This window comes from Chiloscyllium punctatum, chromosome 40 (genome assembly GCF_047496795.1).
Source record: "Chiloscyllium punctatum isolate Juve2018m chromosome 40, sChiPun1.3, whole genome shotgun sequence".
NCBI lineage: Eukaryota > Metazoa > Chordata > Chondrichthyes > Orectolobiformes > Hemiscylliidae > Chiloscyllium > Chiloscyllium punctatum.
In genome coordinates, this window is record NC_092778.1 from 66,873,665 (window position 1) to 66,891,603 (window position 17,939).

The window sequence follows — 17,939 nt, forward strand, 5'->3', positions numbered from 1 at the left end:
CTACCAAGAATTTTACCATTAGTTCAGTACTCTGCATTACCTTGTTACTTCTTCTGAAGTGAACTACCTCACACTTTTCTGCATTAAACTCCATTTGCCACCTCTCAGCCCAGCTCTGCAGCTTATCTATGTCTCTCTGTAACTCACAACATCCTTTGGCACTATTCACAAACTCTGCCTACCTTAGTGTCACCCGCAAATGTACGAACCCATCCTTCTACATCCACATCCAGATCATTTATAAAAATGATAAACAACAGTGGTCTCAAAACAGATCTTTTGCGGCACACCATTGTTAACTGAGCTCCAGGATGAACATTTCCCATCAATCATCACCCTCTGTCTTCTTTCAGTTAGCCAATTTCTGATCCAAACCACTAAATCACCTTCAATCCTGAAACTCCATATTTTGTGCAATAGTCTACCATGTGGAACCTTATTAAATGCCTTACTGAAATCCATGTACACCACACCAACCACTTTACCTTCATCCACCTGTATGGTCACCTTCTCAAAGAAGTCAATAAGGTTTTTGAGGCACGACCTACCCTTCACAAAACTGTGTTGACTATCCCTAATCAACTTATTCCTTTCCAGATGATTATCAATCCTCTCTCTATAACCTTTTCCAACACATTACCCACAACCGAAGTAAGGCTCACTGGTCTATAATTACTAGGGTTGGCCCGACTCCCCTCCTTAAACAAGGGAACAACATTTGCTGTCCTCCAGTCTTCTGGCACTACTCCTGTCAACAATGATGACATAAAAATCAAAGCCAAAGGGTCTGCAATCTCCTGCCTGGCTTCTCAGAGAATATGAGGATAAATCCCATCTGGCCCTAGGGTCTTAGCTATTTTCAGACCTTCCAAAATTGCTAAAACCTCCTCTTTGTCAACGTCAATCCCATCTAATCTTGTAGCCTGTATCTCCATGTTCTCACTGGCATTGCCCCTTTCCCAATGTGAATATTGACGAAAAGTATTCATTAAGCACTTCCCCTATGTCCTCAGATTCCACATACAATCTTCAACTCCTGTCTTTGATTGGTCCTACTCTTACTCCAGTCATTTTTTAAATTCCAGATATACCGATAGAAAACTTTAGGGTTTTCCTTGATCCTATTCTCAGGGCAGAAATGGCTAAGACGAGGGGTCATAGTTTTAAGCTGATTGGAGGAAAGTATAGAGGGGATGTCAGAGGTGGGTTCTTTACACAGAGAGTTGTGAGAGCATGGAATGTGTTGCCAGCAGCAGTTGTGGAAGCGAGGTCATTGGGGACATTTAAGAGACTACTGGACATGCATATGGTCACAGAAATTTGAGGGTGCATACATGAGGATCAATGGTCGGCATCATGGGCTGAAGGGCCTGTTCTGTGCTGTACTGTTCTATGTTCTATGTTCTATTCACCAACAACTTCTCATGTCCCTTCCTGGTTCTTCTTAGCCCTCTCTTTAGATCTTTTCTGGTTAACTTATAACCCTCAAGCCCCCTGAGCCTTCATGCCTCATCCTCACATAAGCCTTCCTCTTCCTCTTTTCAAGAGCTTCAACTTCTTTAGTAAACCATGGCTCCCTCTCTTGACAACTCCCTCCCTGCCTGATAGGTATATACTTATCAAGGACCCGCAGTAGGTGTTCCTTGAATAAGCTCCACATTTCAAGTGTGTCCATCCCCTGCAGTTTCCTTCCCCACCCAATGCATCCTAAATCTTGCCTAATCGCATCATAATTGCCTTTCCCCCAGTTACACCTCTTTCCCTGCAGTATGTACCTATCCCTGCCCATTGCTATTGTAAACATAACCAAATTATGGTCACTGTCACTAAAGTGCTCACCTACCTCCAAATCTAACACCTGACCGTGTTCATTCCCCAGTACCAAACCCAATATGGCATCGCTCCTTGTTGCCCTGTCTACATACTGTGTCAGACAACCCTCCTGCACACATTGAACAAAAATTGACCCATCTAAACTACTTGAACTATAGTATTCCCAGTCAATATTTGTAAAGTTGAAGTCCCCCATAACAACTCGCTCCTATCGAGGATAATTTTTGCTATCCTATCCTCTACATCTCTGGGACAATTCAGAGGCCTGCAGAAAACTCCCAACAGGGTGACCTCTCCTTTCCTGTTTCTAACGTCAGCCCAAATTCCCTCAGTGGATGAGTCCTCATACGTTACCTCAACTGCTGAAATACTACCCTTGATTAACAAAGTCACCCCCTCCCCCACAACCCCCTCCCCGCCACCATCTTCTCTGTTCTTACTGAAACATCTAAATCCAGAAACTGCAACAACCATTCCTGTCCTTCCTCTAGCCATGTCTCTGAAATGGCCACAGCATCAAAATCCCAGATATCAATCCATGCTGTAAGTTCACCCACCTTATTCCAGATGTGCCCTGCGTTGAAGTACACACATTTCAAACCAGCATCATGATGGTTTGACCTTGTAAATTTCGCGACCTTGTAAATCTATCCCTGACCTCATTACCCTGTCCCTCCTGTGCACTGGAACTACAATTCAGATTCCCATCCCACTGCTGCATTAGTTTAAACTCCCCCACCCCCGAAAAGCATTAGGAAATGTCCCCCCCCAGGATATTGGTACCCCTCTGGTTCAGGTGAAGACCATCCTGTTTGTTGAGATCCCACCTTCCCCAGAAAGAGCTCCAAATATCCAAGAATCCAAAACCCTCCCTCCTGCATTATCCCTGCAACCATGTGTTCAGCTCCGCACACTCCCTGTTCCTTGCTTCACTAGCACAGTGTGAGGTTGATAGAAGTCCTGGTGAAATAACATTTCTGTGTGCGAAAGGCAATTGATGATGTTCTGTCACATTTCTTCCAACATCTGTTGGATTTCAATTGGAGACCATGAGAACCCTGAATGAATTTCAGGATAGCTTTGTGAATATAAATTGTTATTCTTATTCAGTTTGATATTAGAATTATGGTGCCCATTATCTGTTATCCACTACATTGACTGGAAAGGGCTGGTTTGTGATGCAGAGTAATGCCAGCAGCGCGGCTTCAATCCCCACATGGGCTGAGATTACCATGAAGGAGTCTCTTTCTCAATCTCTCCCCTTGCCTGAGGCACAGTGACCCTCAGATTAAACCCTCACTGATCATCTCTTTGTAATGAGAGAGCAGCCCAATGGTTCAGTTGGACAATTGTGACATTGCCGTTGCCCTTTACACCAACACATTAATTAATTAAGATGCTTCTTGTCATGAGGTTTTCTGTTTTGTAATTCTGTAGATAGAACGAAAAGAGAGAAGATGAATTATGTTCATCGGTCATGGTAATCTCACTGACATGATGGTCAGTCTCCCTGAGAGCAAGTATTGCCTTTCACATCAACAGAATGCATAGGGCATTGCTGTGCAGTGGTAGTGTTCCTATCTCTGGTCTAGCACTGCTGCCTCACAGCACCAGAGACCCGGGTTCAATTCCCGCCTCAGGCGACTGACTGTGTGGAGTTTGCACATTCTCCCCGTGTCTGCGTGGGTTTCCTCCGGGTGCTCCGGTTTCCTCCCACAGTCCAAAGATGTGCAGGTCAGGTGAATTGGTCATGCTAAATTGCCCGTAGTGTAAGGTAAGGGGTAGATGTAGATGTAGATGTAGGGGTATGGGTGGGTTACGCTTCGGCGGGGCGGTGTGGGCTTGTTGGGCCGAAGGGCCTGTTTCCACACTGTAAGTAATCTAATCTAATCTAATCTAATCTAGAAGATCCTGGTTCAAGTCCCACTAGAGTCATAGAGATGTACAGCATGGAAACAGACCCTTCGGTCCAACCCATCCATGCCGACCAGATATCCCATCCCAATCTAGTCCCACCTGCCAGCACCAGATCCATATCCCTCCAAACCCTTCCTATTCATATACCCATCCAAACGCCTTTTAAATCTTGCAATTGTACCAGCCCGCACCATTTCGTCTGGCAGCTCATTCCATACACGTACCACCCTCTGTGTGAAAAAGCTGTCCCTTACGTCTCTTTTATATCTTTCCCCTCTCACCCTAAACCTATGCCCTCTAGTTCTGGACTCCCCGACCCCAGAGAAAAGACTTTGCCTGTTTAATCTATCCATGCCCCTCATGATTTTGTAAACCTCTATAAGGTCACCCCTCAGCCTCCGACGCTCCAGGGAAAACAGTCCCAGCCTGTTCAGCCTCTCCCTGTAGCTCAAATCCTCCAACCCTGGCAACATACTTGTAAATCTTTTCTGAACCCTTTCAAGTTTCACAACATCTTTCCGATAGGAAGGAGACCAGAATTGCACGCAATATTCCAACAGTGGCCTAACCAATGTCTTATACAGCCGCAACATGACCTCCCAACTCCTGTACTCAATACTCTAACCAATAAAAGAAAGCAAACCAAACGCCGCCTTCACTATCCTATCTACCTGCAACTCCACTTTCAAGGAGCTATGAACCTGCACTCCAAGGTCTCTTTGTTCAGCAACACTCCCTAGGGCCTTACCATTAAGTGTATAAGTTCTGCTAAGATTTGCTTTCCCAAAATGCAGCACCTCGCATTTATCTGAATTAAACTCCATCTGCCACTTCTCAGCCCATTGGCCCATCTGGTCCAGATCCTGTTGTAATCTGAGGTAACCCTCTTCGCTGTCCATTGCACCTCCAATTTTGGTGTCATCTACAAACTTACTAACTCTACCTCTTTTGCTCGCATCCAAGTCATTTATGTAAATGACAACAAATAGAGGACCCAGCACCAATCTTGTGGCAATCCACTGGTCACAGGCCTCCTGTCTGAAAAACAACCCTCCACCACCACCCTCTGTCTTCTACCTTTGAGCCAGTTCTGTATCCAAATGGCTAGTTCTCCCTGTATTCCATGAGATCTAACCTTGCAAATCAATCTCCCATGGGGAACCTTGTCAAACGCCTTACTGAAGTCTATATAGATCACAGCTACCGCTCTGCCCTCATCAATCCTCTTTGTTGCTTCCTCAAAAAATTCAATCACGTTTTTGAGACATGATTTCCCACACACAAAGCCATGTTGACTATCCCTAATCAGTCCTTGCCTTTCCAAATACATGTACATCCTGTCCCTCAGGATTCCCTCCAACAACTTGCCCAACACCGAGGTCAGGCTCACTGGTCTACAGTTCCCTGGCTTGTCCTTACTGCCCTTCTTAAACAGTGGCACCATGTTTGCCAACCTCCAGTCTTCTGGCACCTCACCTGTGACTATTGATGATACAAATATCTCAGCAAGAGGCCCAGCAATCACTTCTCTAGTTTCCCACAGAGTTCTCAGGTACACCTGATCAGGTCCTGGGGATTTATCCACTTTTACCTATTTCAAGACATCCAGCACTTCCTCCTCTGTAATCTGGACATTCTGCAAGATGTCACCATCTATTTCTCTACAGTCAATATCTTGCATATCCTTTTCCACAGTAAATACTGATGCAAAATATTCATTTAGTATCTCCCCCATTTTCTGTGGCTCCACACAAAGGCCGCCTTGCTGATCTTTGAGGGGTCCTATTCTCTCCCTAGTTATCCTTTTGTCCTTAATGTATTTGTAAAAACCCTTTGGATTCTCCTTAATTCTCTTTGCCAAATCTATCTCATGCCCCCATTTTGCCCTCCTGATTTCCCCCTTCAGTATACTCCTCCTGCCTTCTTACTCTTATGAGGATTCCCTTGATCTACTCTGTCAATACCTTACATATATGCCTCCTTCTTTTTCTTAAACAAACCGTCAATTTCTTTCATCATCCAGCATCCCCTATACCTACCAGCCTTCCCTTTCACCCTGACAGGAATATACGTTATCTAGGCTTTCGTTATCTCATTCCTGAAGGCTTCCCATTTTCCAGAAATCCCTTTATCTGTGAACATCTGCCCCCAATTAGCTTTTGAAAGTTCTTGCCTAATACCATCAAAATTGGCCTTTCTCCAATTTAGAACTTCAACTTTTAGATCTATCCTTTTCCATCACTATTTTAAATCTAATAGATTTCTGGTCGCTGGCCCCAAAGTGCTCCCCCACTGACACCTCAGTCACCTGCCCTGCCTTATTTCCCAAAAGTAGGTCAAGTTTTGCACCTTCTCTAGTCAGTACATCCACATACTGAATCAGAAAATTGTCTTGTACACACTTAACAAATTCCTCTCCATCTAAACCCTTAACACTATGGCAGTCCCAGTCGATGTTTGGAAAGTTAAAATCCCCTACCATAACCACCCTAATATTCTTACAGATAGCTGAGATCTCCTTACAAGTTTGTTTCTCAAGTTCCCTCTGACTATTAGGAGGTCTATAGTACAAATCCCAATAAGGTGATCATCCCTTTTTTTATTTCTCAGTTCCACCCAGATCACTTCCCCCTGTTTCAGAGATTGTGTTTTTAACATGTCCAGAGAAAGTTGATTGATTAGAGTTGTACATGGCCCGATGTGAAGGAGGGAAACGGTCAGCAACTGCCAATTGAGACCCTATAAATCAAAGACCTATTTTGGCCTGGGCTGCAATTGTCTCAGGAAAAAGGAAGAATACAGGGATCTGAGACTGGGATAGGTGTAAAGACAGCAAGTGACTAAAATAACTTGTGTTTCCTTCAATCAGTTCAAACTCACATTCACCAATTTCTCCAGTATATGGTCATTACAAAAATATCAGTGTAACACTTGCTGCAACATCGCTGTGTTTTCTTTATTGTTTTTTTCCAAACACACACGCTGTAAAAAACAAGAGAACTTTCTAATTCCTGTGTGCTACTTTGGCTCAAACAGAAGTTTTACACTCCATTTTCACAATGAGGAAATATGAAATATTTATACAACCGAAAAGAAATCTTGGGGGCTTGAGGCACATGAATGTTTCACCGGCCAGTCAATTATTACTTTACTATTTAACCTTCAGCACCAAGAGCCAACTCCAATTAGTACAGGTTACATACAACTTGAATGAGTTTTAACTGGCGGTGTTAATGAGTTCTGTATAATTAATTTCTTCATGAAACATAAAATTGTCATCGGCAATCTCTCACTAACGAGGAAGACTGTCTACCTAGAAACTTCCGTGTCACTGGTCCTGCGATCTGTGGATCCTTGTGTGGCCGATGATCTCGATCATAGAGCCCCATCTCCCACCACACACTTGGGAGGCAGTTTGTGGAAAATAATTAGACTGGGAAAGTTTTAAGCAACTGAAAATCATAACAGTAGCAACATATACAAGAGGTACATCTTAGGCAACATCCCTTTAGGTATTTGAACATTAATGTTTTCTTTGTAATGAGTAATGTGTATTGTGAGCAATAGAGAGATTTTGTTCAATCTCACAGGTTAATTTCTCACAGGGAGGGAGAGATAGATTAAAGCAGAGCCTTAAACCACAGGTGATTTGATGACTAATGCTTGGAGAATAATTTGACAAACATAGTCATGATTCTATTGCTGCATTCATCATTTCAAACAGAGAAAAACAGCTTGAAGTCTCATTACAAACATTGTTTGGTCAAAAAAGTAGCTTGTTATCAGCCTGATTACCTTGTTTAGGAAGCAGCTGATTGAAGAGTTCGATGCACAGTTTTCTTATTTTCTTCTTTGGCACAAAAAACTCAAGCAATGAGGATCAGGATAGTAACAACATGCAAATGGAAGTGCAGGAGGCCATTCAGCCCAGTGCACCTGTAAAGATACTGGCTCTTCAGCTGGAACTGATTATATTTCTCTGCTCTTTCTTCATGCACTTTTATGTCCTCAAAATAGTTCCTTTTTAAAATGATACTCTTTCTGTTATATGTGTAACCTGACATTGAAGAGAAGGACGCTATACACTGTGGGTATATCTTCACCTGGAAGGACTCTGCCTGATGGATCTGCAAGCTGCACAGACAGAGCTATCAGCTGGCTGGCTGTCATATCTGCTTCGTAACTTGGAATGTGTTTTATTGCTTGAAATAAACTGACCCACAGAGCTAATGGATTCCTGATTAGGAACTGATTATGAGACCATTAATATTTCTCACCTCGTGCTTTCTGTTGTTTTAAATTTCCTGTTGTGTCACTGCACTTTTGTTACTTGTTTTCTTTATTTTGGTCTGCCTGACCTTTTATTTATTAATCTTAAACTTTTGAATAGAAAACTTGAATAGAACTAGCTACATCTGACTTGATAGTTTCAGAGACATGACAAGGACTGGGATCTGAATATTCAAGTGTACATGACAGTTTGGAAGAGCAGAAGCTAGCTGAAGGTGAAGGGATAGCTCTGTTAATTAAGGATCGTATTATTTAAGTTGAGATAGATAACCTTAGCTCTGAAGGTCTGGATGTAGAATTGCATTGGGTGGAGATGAGAAATAATAAAGGTAAGAAATCACCTAGTTAATTGGAGTTCATGGTCCCTACTCCACACCCCCCCCCCCACCCCCAACAGCAGGTTACACAGGAAGAAATAATTGGGGCAGATGAGGACGTTATGATGATTACTTCATCATTTACATTGGATGAATCAGATTGGCAGCAGTAGCCTGAATGATGGGTTCATCAAGCGCTTTTGGGACTGTTTCTTAGAAGATTATGTTCCAAAGCCAACCAGAAGAGCAGGCTATGCTAGACCTGGTAATGTGCATTGAGATGGGATTACTTAATGACCTCAGAGTAAAGGCACCACTAGGTAGCAGTGTTGCTGGCATGATTAAATTTTGCATTCTGTTTGTTGGAGAACAGAGTGGATCTAAGACTGAACTTAAGAACACTACAATGATGAGATCATTGTTAGCAACGATAATGTGGCAGAGATTTAGGAGATATTTTGGAATGTTCAGAAAATATACATCGCATGAGAAAGAAGGATGCTAAGGAAAAGCATGCCATCAAGGGTTAACGAAGACAATTAAAGATAGTATCAGTTTGAAAGAAAATTCTATAATTTCACAAAAATGAGTAGCAGGTCAGACAGTGAACAAAGAACAACCATCAATGACCAACAGATTAGTAACAATGGAGAAATTAGAGAATAAGAGAAAGCTGACTAGAAATATAAAAACAGACATGAAGAGTTTCTTTAAATATTTAGATAGGAAAGGAGTAAGAAAATCGAGGATTGTGTACTCCAGAGACTGAGTCTGGGGAGTTACTAACTGGCAAATGGAGTTGGCAGATGAACTTAATAGATACTTTGCACCAGTCTTCATTATAGAGGAAACAAGTGACATTCCAGAAATAATTGTGAATCAAGAGCTGAAAGCAAAGACGGAGTTTAAAGCAATCATAATCACCTGGGAAAGGGGTCAGGGAGAATTATTACAACTAAAAACTGACTAGTCCCTCGGGGCTTATCAACTTCATCTGAGGGTGCTCGAAGTGTTGTCTGCTGAGATAGGCACTGTATTGATTTTAATTTTACAAAATCCCCCAGATTCTGGAATGGTGCCATCAGATTGGAAAAGAGGCTGAAGATCAAATCCAGAAAGCTACAAGCCAGTTAACTTAACATCTCTGTCTGGAAAATGCAAGGAATACTATGGAGGAGATATTAACAGGGCAGTTAGAAAATCTCAGGCACAGACAACATGGTTTAGTGAAGGGGAAATCATATTTGAATAATTTATTACAGCCTTTTGATAAAGTAACAAGCAATGTTGCTAAAGGGGAACATTCCATATCAAAGGATAATATAAATTGTGGGGCTGGTGGAGTGGGTAACGTGTTAGCTTGGATGGGGATTAGTTAGCTGTAAATCAGCGCCATAGCTTTGGTAATACTAAGTCCTGTTTCACAATGATCAGTATTAATTTATGTAAATGACTTAGATGAAGGGACAGAATTGAGACAGTTTTGACCAATGTGTTCACATATTATGACACAGTGACTTAAACCTAGACCTCCTGGCTCAAAGGCAGGGCCACAACCACTGCACCACAAGAACCCCAGGTGCAGCAGGAATAGTGCCAGAAGACTAGAGGATAGTAAATGTGGTTCCCCTGTTCAAGAAGGGGAGTAGAGACAATCCTGGTAATTATAGACCAGTGAGCCTTACTTCAGTTGTTGGTAAAGTGTTAGAAAAGGTTATAAGAGATAGGATTTATAATCATCTAGAAAAGAATCATTTAATTAAGGATAGTCAGCACGGTTTTGTGAAGGGTAGGTTGTGCCTCACAAACCTTATTGAGTTCTTTGAGAAGGTGACCAAATAGGTAGATGAGAGTAAACCGGTTGATGTGGTGTATATGGATTTCAGCAAGGCGCTCGATAAGGTTCCCCACAGTAGGCTATTGCACAAAACGCGGAGGAATGGGATTGTGGGAGATATAGCAGTTTGAATCAGTAATTGGCTTGCTGAAAGTAAACAGAGGGTGATAGTTGATGGGAAATGTTCATCCTGGAGTCCAGTCCAGTTACTAGTGGTGTACCGCAAGGGTCGGTGTTGGGTCCACTGCTGTTCATCATATTTATAAACGACCTGGTTGAGGGCGTAGACGGGTGGGTTAGTAAATTTGCAGATGACACTAAGGTCGGTGAATGAAGGATGTTGTAGGTTACAGAAAGACATGGATAAGCCACAGAACTGGGCTGAGAGGTGGCAAATGGAGTTTAATGCGGACAAGTGTGAGGTGATTCACTTTGGTCAGAGAAACAGGAATGCAAAGTGCTGGGCTAATGGTAAGATTCTTGGTGGTGTAGTTGAACAGAGAGATCTCGGTGTACAGGTACACAGATCCTTGAAAGTTGCCACCCAGGTTGACAGGGTTGTTAAGAAGGCATACAGTGTTTTAGAACATAGAACATAGAGCAGTACAGCACAGATCAGGCCCTTCAGCCCACAATGTTGTGCTGACCATTGATCCTCATGTAAGGTAAACCTAATGTACAAACCCTCAAATTTCTGTGACCATATGCATGTCCAGCAGTCCCTTAAATGTCCCCAATGACCTTGCTTCCACAACTGCTGCTGGCAACACATTCCATGCTCTCACAACTCTCTGTGTAAAGAACCCGCCTCTGACATCCCCTCTATACTTTCCTCCAACCAGCTTAAAACTATGACCCCTCGTGTTAACAATTTCTGTCCTGGGAAATAGTCTCTGGCTATCAACTCTATCTATGTCTCTCATTATCTTGTACACCTCAATTAGGTCCCCTCTCTTCCTTCTTTTTACCAACGTAAAAAGTCTGTGCTCAGTCAACCTCTCTTCATAAGGTAAGCCCTCCATTCCAGGCGACATCCTGGTAAACCTCCTCTGAACCCTCTCCAAAGCATCCACATCTTTCCTATAATAGGGCGACCAGAACTGGACACAGTATTCCAAGTGCAGTCTAACCAAAGTTTTATAGAGCTGCAACAAGATCTCATGACTCTTAAACTCAATCCCCCTGTTAATGAAAGCCAAAACACCATATGCTTTCTTAACAGCCCTGTCCACCTGGTGGCCATTTTAAGGGATCTATATGCCTGCACACCAAGATCCTGTTGATCCTCCACACTGCCAAGAATCCTATCCTTAATCCTGTACTCAACTTTTAAGTTTGACCTTCCAAAATGCATCACCTCACATTTATCCAGGTTGAACTCCATCTGCCACCTCTCAGCCCATCTCTGCATCCTGTCAATGTCACGCTGCAGCCTACAACAGTCCTCTATACTATCAATGACACCTCCAACCTTTGTGTCGTCTGCAAACTTGCTAACCCATTCTTCAATCCCCTCATCCAAGTCATTAATAAAACTTACAAACAGTAGAGGCCCAAGGACAGAGCCCTGTGGAACACCACTCACCACTGACTTCCGGCAGAATACTTTCATTCCACTACCACTCGCTGTCTTCTGTCGACCAGCCAATTCTGTATCCAGACAGTTAAATTTCCCTGGCCTTCTGAACAAGCCTACCATGGGGAACCTTATCAAATGCCTTGCTGAAGTCCACATACACCACATCCACCGCTCGACCCTCATCAACTTGTCTAGTAACATACTCAAAGAACTCAATAAGATTTGTGAGGCATGACCTGCCCCTCACAAAGCTGGGCTGACTGCATTTAATCAAGCCACGCTCTTCCAGATGGTCATAAATCCTATCCCTCAGAATCCTTTCTAACACCTTGCAGCTTTAGCATTTATTAATAGAGGGATTGAGTTCTGGAACCATGAGGTTATGCTACAGTTGTACAAAACTCTGGTGCGGCCGCACTTGAAGTATTGTGTACAGTTCTGGTCACTGCATTATAAGAAGGATGTGGAAGCTTTGGAAAGGGTTCAGAGGAGATTTACTAGGATGTTGCCTGGTATGGAGGGGAGGTCTTATGAGGAAAGGCTGAGGGACTTGAGGCTGTTTTCGTTAGAGAGAAGAAGGTTGAGAGGTGACTTAATAGAGACATATAAGATAATCAGAGGGTTAGATAGGGTGGACAGGGAGAGCCTTTTTCCAAGTATGGTGACGGTGAGCACAAGGGGGCATAGCTTTAAATTGAGGGGTGATAGATATAGGACAGATGTCAGAGGTAGTTTCTTTACTCAGAGAGTAGTAAGGGTATGGAATGCTTTGCCTGCAACGGTAGTAGATTCGCCAACTTTAAGTACATTTAAATCACCATTGGACAAGCATATGGACGTACATGGAATAGTGTAGGTTAGATGGGCTTCAGATTAGTATGACAGGTCGGCGCAACATCGAGGGCCGAAGGGCCTGTACTGCGCTGTAATGTTCTATGTTCTATGTTGCTAAATTTGCTAGTACTACAAGAAGTCTGCAAAGTGAGATCGATAGATAATGTGAATGGGCAAGGAATTGGTCAAAGTAGTGGAATGTGAGGAGGTGTGCACCGATCTAACCTTACAGGATGAACAGAGGAGCAGAATGTTACATCATCAGAGACGGGCTGCAGAGCATGGTGATACAAACAAATTCAAGTGTCCTTGTACATGAATCAATAAAAATGGTCTGCAGACACAGGAAATGAAGGAGGTAAATAAATGTTGTTTATTATAAGTACATGTGAACATCTGAGCTAGGAGCAGGTAGAGGCCATTCAGCCCCTCAGGTCTGTTCCACCATTTAACACCATCATGGTTGACCTCATCTCAGCTGCAACTCCACCTTCTTGCCCACTTCCTGCCTTAACTCAATAAAAATCTGCCCATCCCCTCTTAAAGATAGTGGAGTCAAGGGGTATGGAGATAAGGCTGGAACAGGATACTGATTAGGAATGATCAGCCATGATCATATTGAATGGCGGTGCAAGCTCGAAGGGCAGAATGGCCTACTCCTGCATCTATTGTCTATTGTCTATTGTCTATTGTCTATTGTCTATAAATTTACTCAATGACCCAGCATCCACTGTACTCTGGGAGAGTGAATTCCATAGATTCAAGTCCCTTTGACAGAAGTAATTTCTCCCCATCTCTGTTTTTTTAAATTTACTGCACCTTATCCTAAAGCTATGACCTCTCGATCTAGACTGTCCCACATGAAGAAACATCCTCTCTGTATCTACTCTGTCAATCCCCCTTTAGCATCTTCTAACCCTGAATGAGATCTCCCCTCATTCTTCTTCACTCCAGAGAGTATCGGCCTAAACTGCTCAATCTGCCCTTGTGAGACAGGCCTCCCATCTCTGGAATTGACCAAGTGACCCTCCTCTGAATTGCCTCCAATGCAACTACATCCCTCCTCAAGTAAGAGAGACTGAAGCTGTACACAATCCTCCAGGTGTGGCCTCTCAAGAAGGGGAATGGGGTAGAAGGTTGCGATGTTTTACTGCAGCTGTACAGTGTGAGGGATGGTGTGACATCGAGAGTATTGTGTACAGTTTGGTCTCCTAGCTAAGAAACGTTGTAAATCTGTTCATGGCAGCTCAGAGAACTGGGAGGTGGGGAGTTATCTCATGAGGAAAGTTTGGATTGGCTGGACCAATATCCACTGGGACAGGAGATGATCACTTGGATCGTACAAGATCCTGAGAGGAATTGGTGGGGTGGATGCTGAGAGGATGCTGTCCCCTGAGGGACAGACTGGAACTGGGGGAATCCAGTCTGAAATAATGGCTCTCCCATTGGAGACAGAGATGGAGAGAGCTCTTTTCTCTCAATGCTGTGAATTTCAGAATTCCCTTCACCAAAGAGTGGGATCACTGACTATTCTAAAGGATGAGTTTGTTGGATGATTCACTTAACAAGGGGAGTCAAAGGTTACCGGGACAGGCGGGTTTGTGGATTTGATGTCACAATTAGATCAACAATGATCTAGTCAAATGGTGCAGTGTTAGGGCTGAATGGCCTCTTGCTGCTTACATTTGTCTGTTTTGTTTTCTTCATTTCTTTAAAACCATGGCCTCTCTTTGTTTGCCTTCACCTGCAAATCCATTATAAATCAATTTCTGTTCTTCCATTTGGTTGCCCCTGACCTCTTCCTAACAGCAGCTTTGTCCTTCTGCATCTCCCAGCAGTCCCCTCACAATGTGCAGCGACTCTGTCACCTTCAGACCTTGGTTCCGTTCACTAGCCCCACCACATCTGCTCAAGTGTTCAGGCTCTCCCAGCAGTTACTGCAGCAGTTACAACTGGGACTATTTTACACACATTTCAGATTTTTCCCCTCAATTTAGCTGTGCAGCAAATAATTATGAGCTGTGAAAGTCAGTGTCTGAGGAGCAGTTTACATTACTTATATTGCGATAGAGTTTCAAACCAAGTTGTCCCTGATACCTAGTTATTTGAAAGTATTTCACTGACTCACAGCACAACAGCCAAAGATAACATTGACTGACGCCTTTTTGGACTTGTTAAATATTGATGATTGTTAGTCATCGATTAATGTTCCAGTTTCTTATTTAGTCACGTTGAATAAAACATTTGCCCAATGCTCTTTTTTGTCTCATTCCTAACTGTATTCACATCAAGTTACCTGACTGGGTGATCTATAACAGTAACCCTCATTGAAAAGGTCATTAGCAGACAGCTCCCCTCCACTAGCTGCTCTGTGGTGTGTCTGTTTGTTGCTTTAGATTAGGAGGCCAATGTAAACATCATTCTATTTGCCTGGATAGTCTGGCAAATACTTTCGAAGAGTCAACATTATTAAAATTCCGTTCAGCAGCATGCACTACCCTAACAGTGAGGCAGAACAGCAGCATCTATAGAAGGTCAAAGCTGGATGGTCAGGACTGTGCGTGTCACTGAGGTGTAGCGTTACAGTATACCATGCTGTGGGAACACAAGTTAACCCACCCATTTGGCAAGCTTGAATGGGGTCTTTCAATGTGCCTTGGGTATTTAATGTACAGAAACACGGACATATTTCCAGTGGTGTTACTTATTCAGAAATGCCCCACAGAATCATAGAATCCCTACAGCCAATCAGCCTACACATATCCTCCAAAAAAAACATCAAACCCACTCCCTGTCGCCCCATATTTCCACCTAACCTCCACATCCCTGGACACTATGGGTAATTTCCCATGGTCAATCCACACTAACCTGCACATCTTTGGACTGTGGGAGGAAACCGGAGCATCCGGAAGAAACCTACACAGACACGGGGAGAATGTGCAAACTCCACACAGTCGCCTGAGGGTGGAATTAAACCCAGGACCCTGGCTCTGTGAGGCAGCTGTGCCAACCACTGAGCCACTGGTCCACCTATCTACTAAGCAAGTCCACTGAATTCCATGACATCCAACAGTCAACTTTGCTTCAATTTCAGACGGTTGGTTTAGAGACTGGGATTCTCCCCAGGACAGTGAGGGATGCCTGTCTCATCCCTTCATTTAACATCGGAGCCTGAATCAAGGCTCGACCCTCATCCATTCAAGGCTTCCGGATGGATCTACACCAACAACTTCAAGAACACATCCTCGATGTTATAGATCAAAGTCAGCAGCCAAGGAGTGAGGCTTTTCACAGCCAGGCAATTCGGAGCCAGTCTGAAAGCTCCACCTTGAAACGATTTGGAGATGCCAGTATTGGACTGGGGTGAACAAAGTTAAAAATCACACAACACCAGGTTAGAGTCCAACAGGTTTAATTGGAAACACACTAGCTTTCGGAGCGACGTTCCTTCATCAGGTGATAGTGGAGGGCTCGATCGTAACACAGAATTTATAGCAAAAATTTACAGTGTGATGTAACTGAAATTATACATTGAAGAATTGATTGTCTGCTAAGCCTTTCATCTGTTAGAATGCAGTGATGGTTTCACTTCTTTCATGTGTAAATCACAAAACCCTTGAAACGATTGACAGGAGACTGGCTGGGACAGTCCACCACTAACTCCCCATGGTCCACACAGACCTTGGAGTAAAAGAAACATCATTACTGCCTCCTGCTGGTCACCCACGTCCCACCATTTCCATCCTCCCCACCCACCCTCCCCCCAACATTCCTCAACAGCCTCACCACCACCTCCATCAATTTAGTGAACACAAGGTGGGACATCAGGAAATTGAGATTGGACTGGAAGATTCAAATTTGGGAAGGTGTGACTGAATCAGAGCAGAAGCAAAACAAGAGAGAAAGGAATTCCAAACCGAAAATGATAAACAACTCCATGAAGGAACAGACTGTACAAATATCCCCATCTTCAATGATGGCATGGAGGAGCCGGTGTTAGACTGGAGTGGACAAAGTTAAAAATCACACAGCCCCAGGTTATAGGCAGAAGTGGGTATTGCAGATGCTGGAGATTAGAGTAAAGATTAGAATGGTGCTGGAAAAGCACAGCAGGTCAGGCAGCATCTGAGGAGCAGGAAAATCAACATTTTGGGCAAAACCCTTTATCAGGAATACTCTCACATTGGGAGCACAGTGGCTCTGTTAGTAATTGTCCTGCCTCTGAGGTCAATGGTTTTGTGGCTTGAAGTCCCACTCCTGACACTGGTACCTTATAAAGCAGGAAGTTTGATCCCCAGTCTCTGGATTACCCATTTGTGCACACATTCTCCCTGTGTCCCTCTGAAGTTGTGCTACTTGGTTTGATTGCTTTCTTCCAACCCAAGGAACATACCATCCTTCCCTCAACCTCCTCTGATTTCCAAGAGCCTACTGTGAGGTGGAACTTCCCTCAGCAGCTTTCCACACAATTCCAAGTTGTGTTGCTGACATTAATGCGAGATTTCCGTGTGTACTTCCTTTGAAGAGTACATGCTTTGATTTGAATTGTTGTAAAAGGCACTCCCCTTGAATCTGCAATGTCAGAAAAGAAAGGGACCATATATGGAATATTCTAAATGTGTCATGACATCCATCACTGGAGGAGAGGGAAAACATTGCCTGTGCATCATGTATTGGAGGGGAGTTCAGAGTATCTATCAGGTGAATCTTTTGATGTCAGCAGTGTGGGAGACATTTTGTGAAATCCTATGTTGATTGTCAGACACTGTTAGTGACTGTTCTCCAGTTTTCATTACCAGCCACTGTTTCCAAATGAGACAGCAGGGAGTACACACATTGAGATTGATGTTGAGGACAATGAAATGAGGAGACTTGCAATGTTTTGTCTTTGGATTGTGAATATTTTCAGCAACATCCTGGTGGTGACTGGAATGTGAAACTGCAGCCATTCCCTGCTCAGTGCTGGGTCCGAATCCACAGGAAACTGCAGCCATTCCCTGTTCTGTGCTGGGTCCGAATCCACAGGAAACTGCAGCCATTCCCTGTTCTGTGCTGGGTCCGAATCCACAGGAAACTGCAGCCATTCCCTGTTCTGTGCTGGGTCCGAATCCACAGGAAAATGCAGCCATTCCCTGCTCTGTGCTGGGTCCGAATCCACAGGAAAATGCAGCCATTCCCTGTTCTGTGCTGGGTCCGAATCCACAGGAAAATGCAGGGCTTTTTCATGAATGGTGTACTCCAAGGGATGTCTTCAAATGTGATTAATTATCACGTTAAATATCTCTGACATGATGGATAAGTGTTACAATCCTTCTGAAGCTAATACTATTAT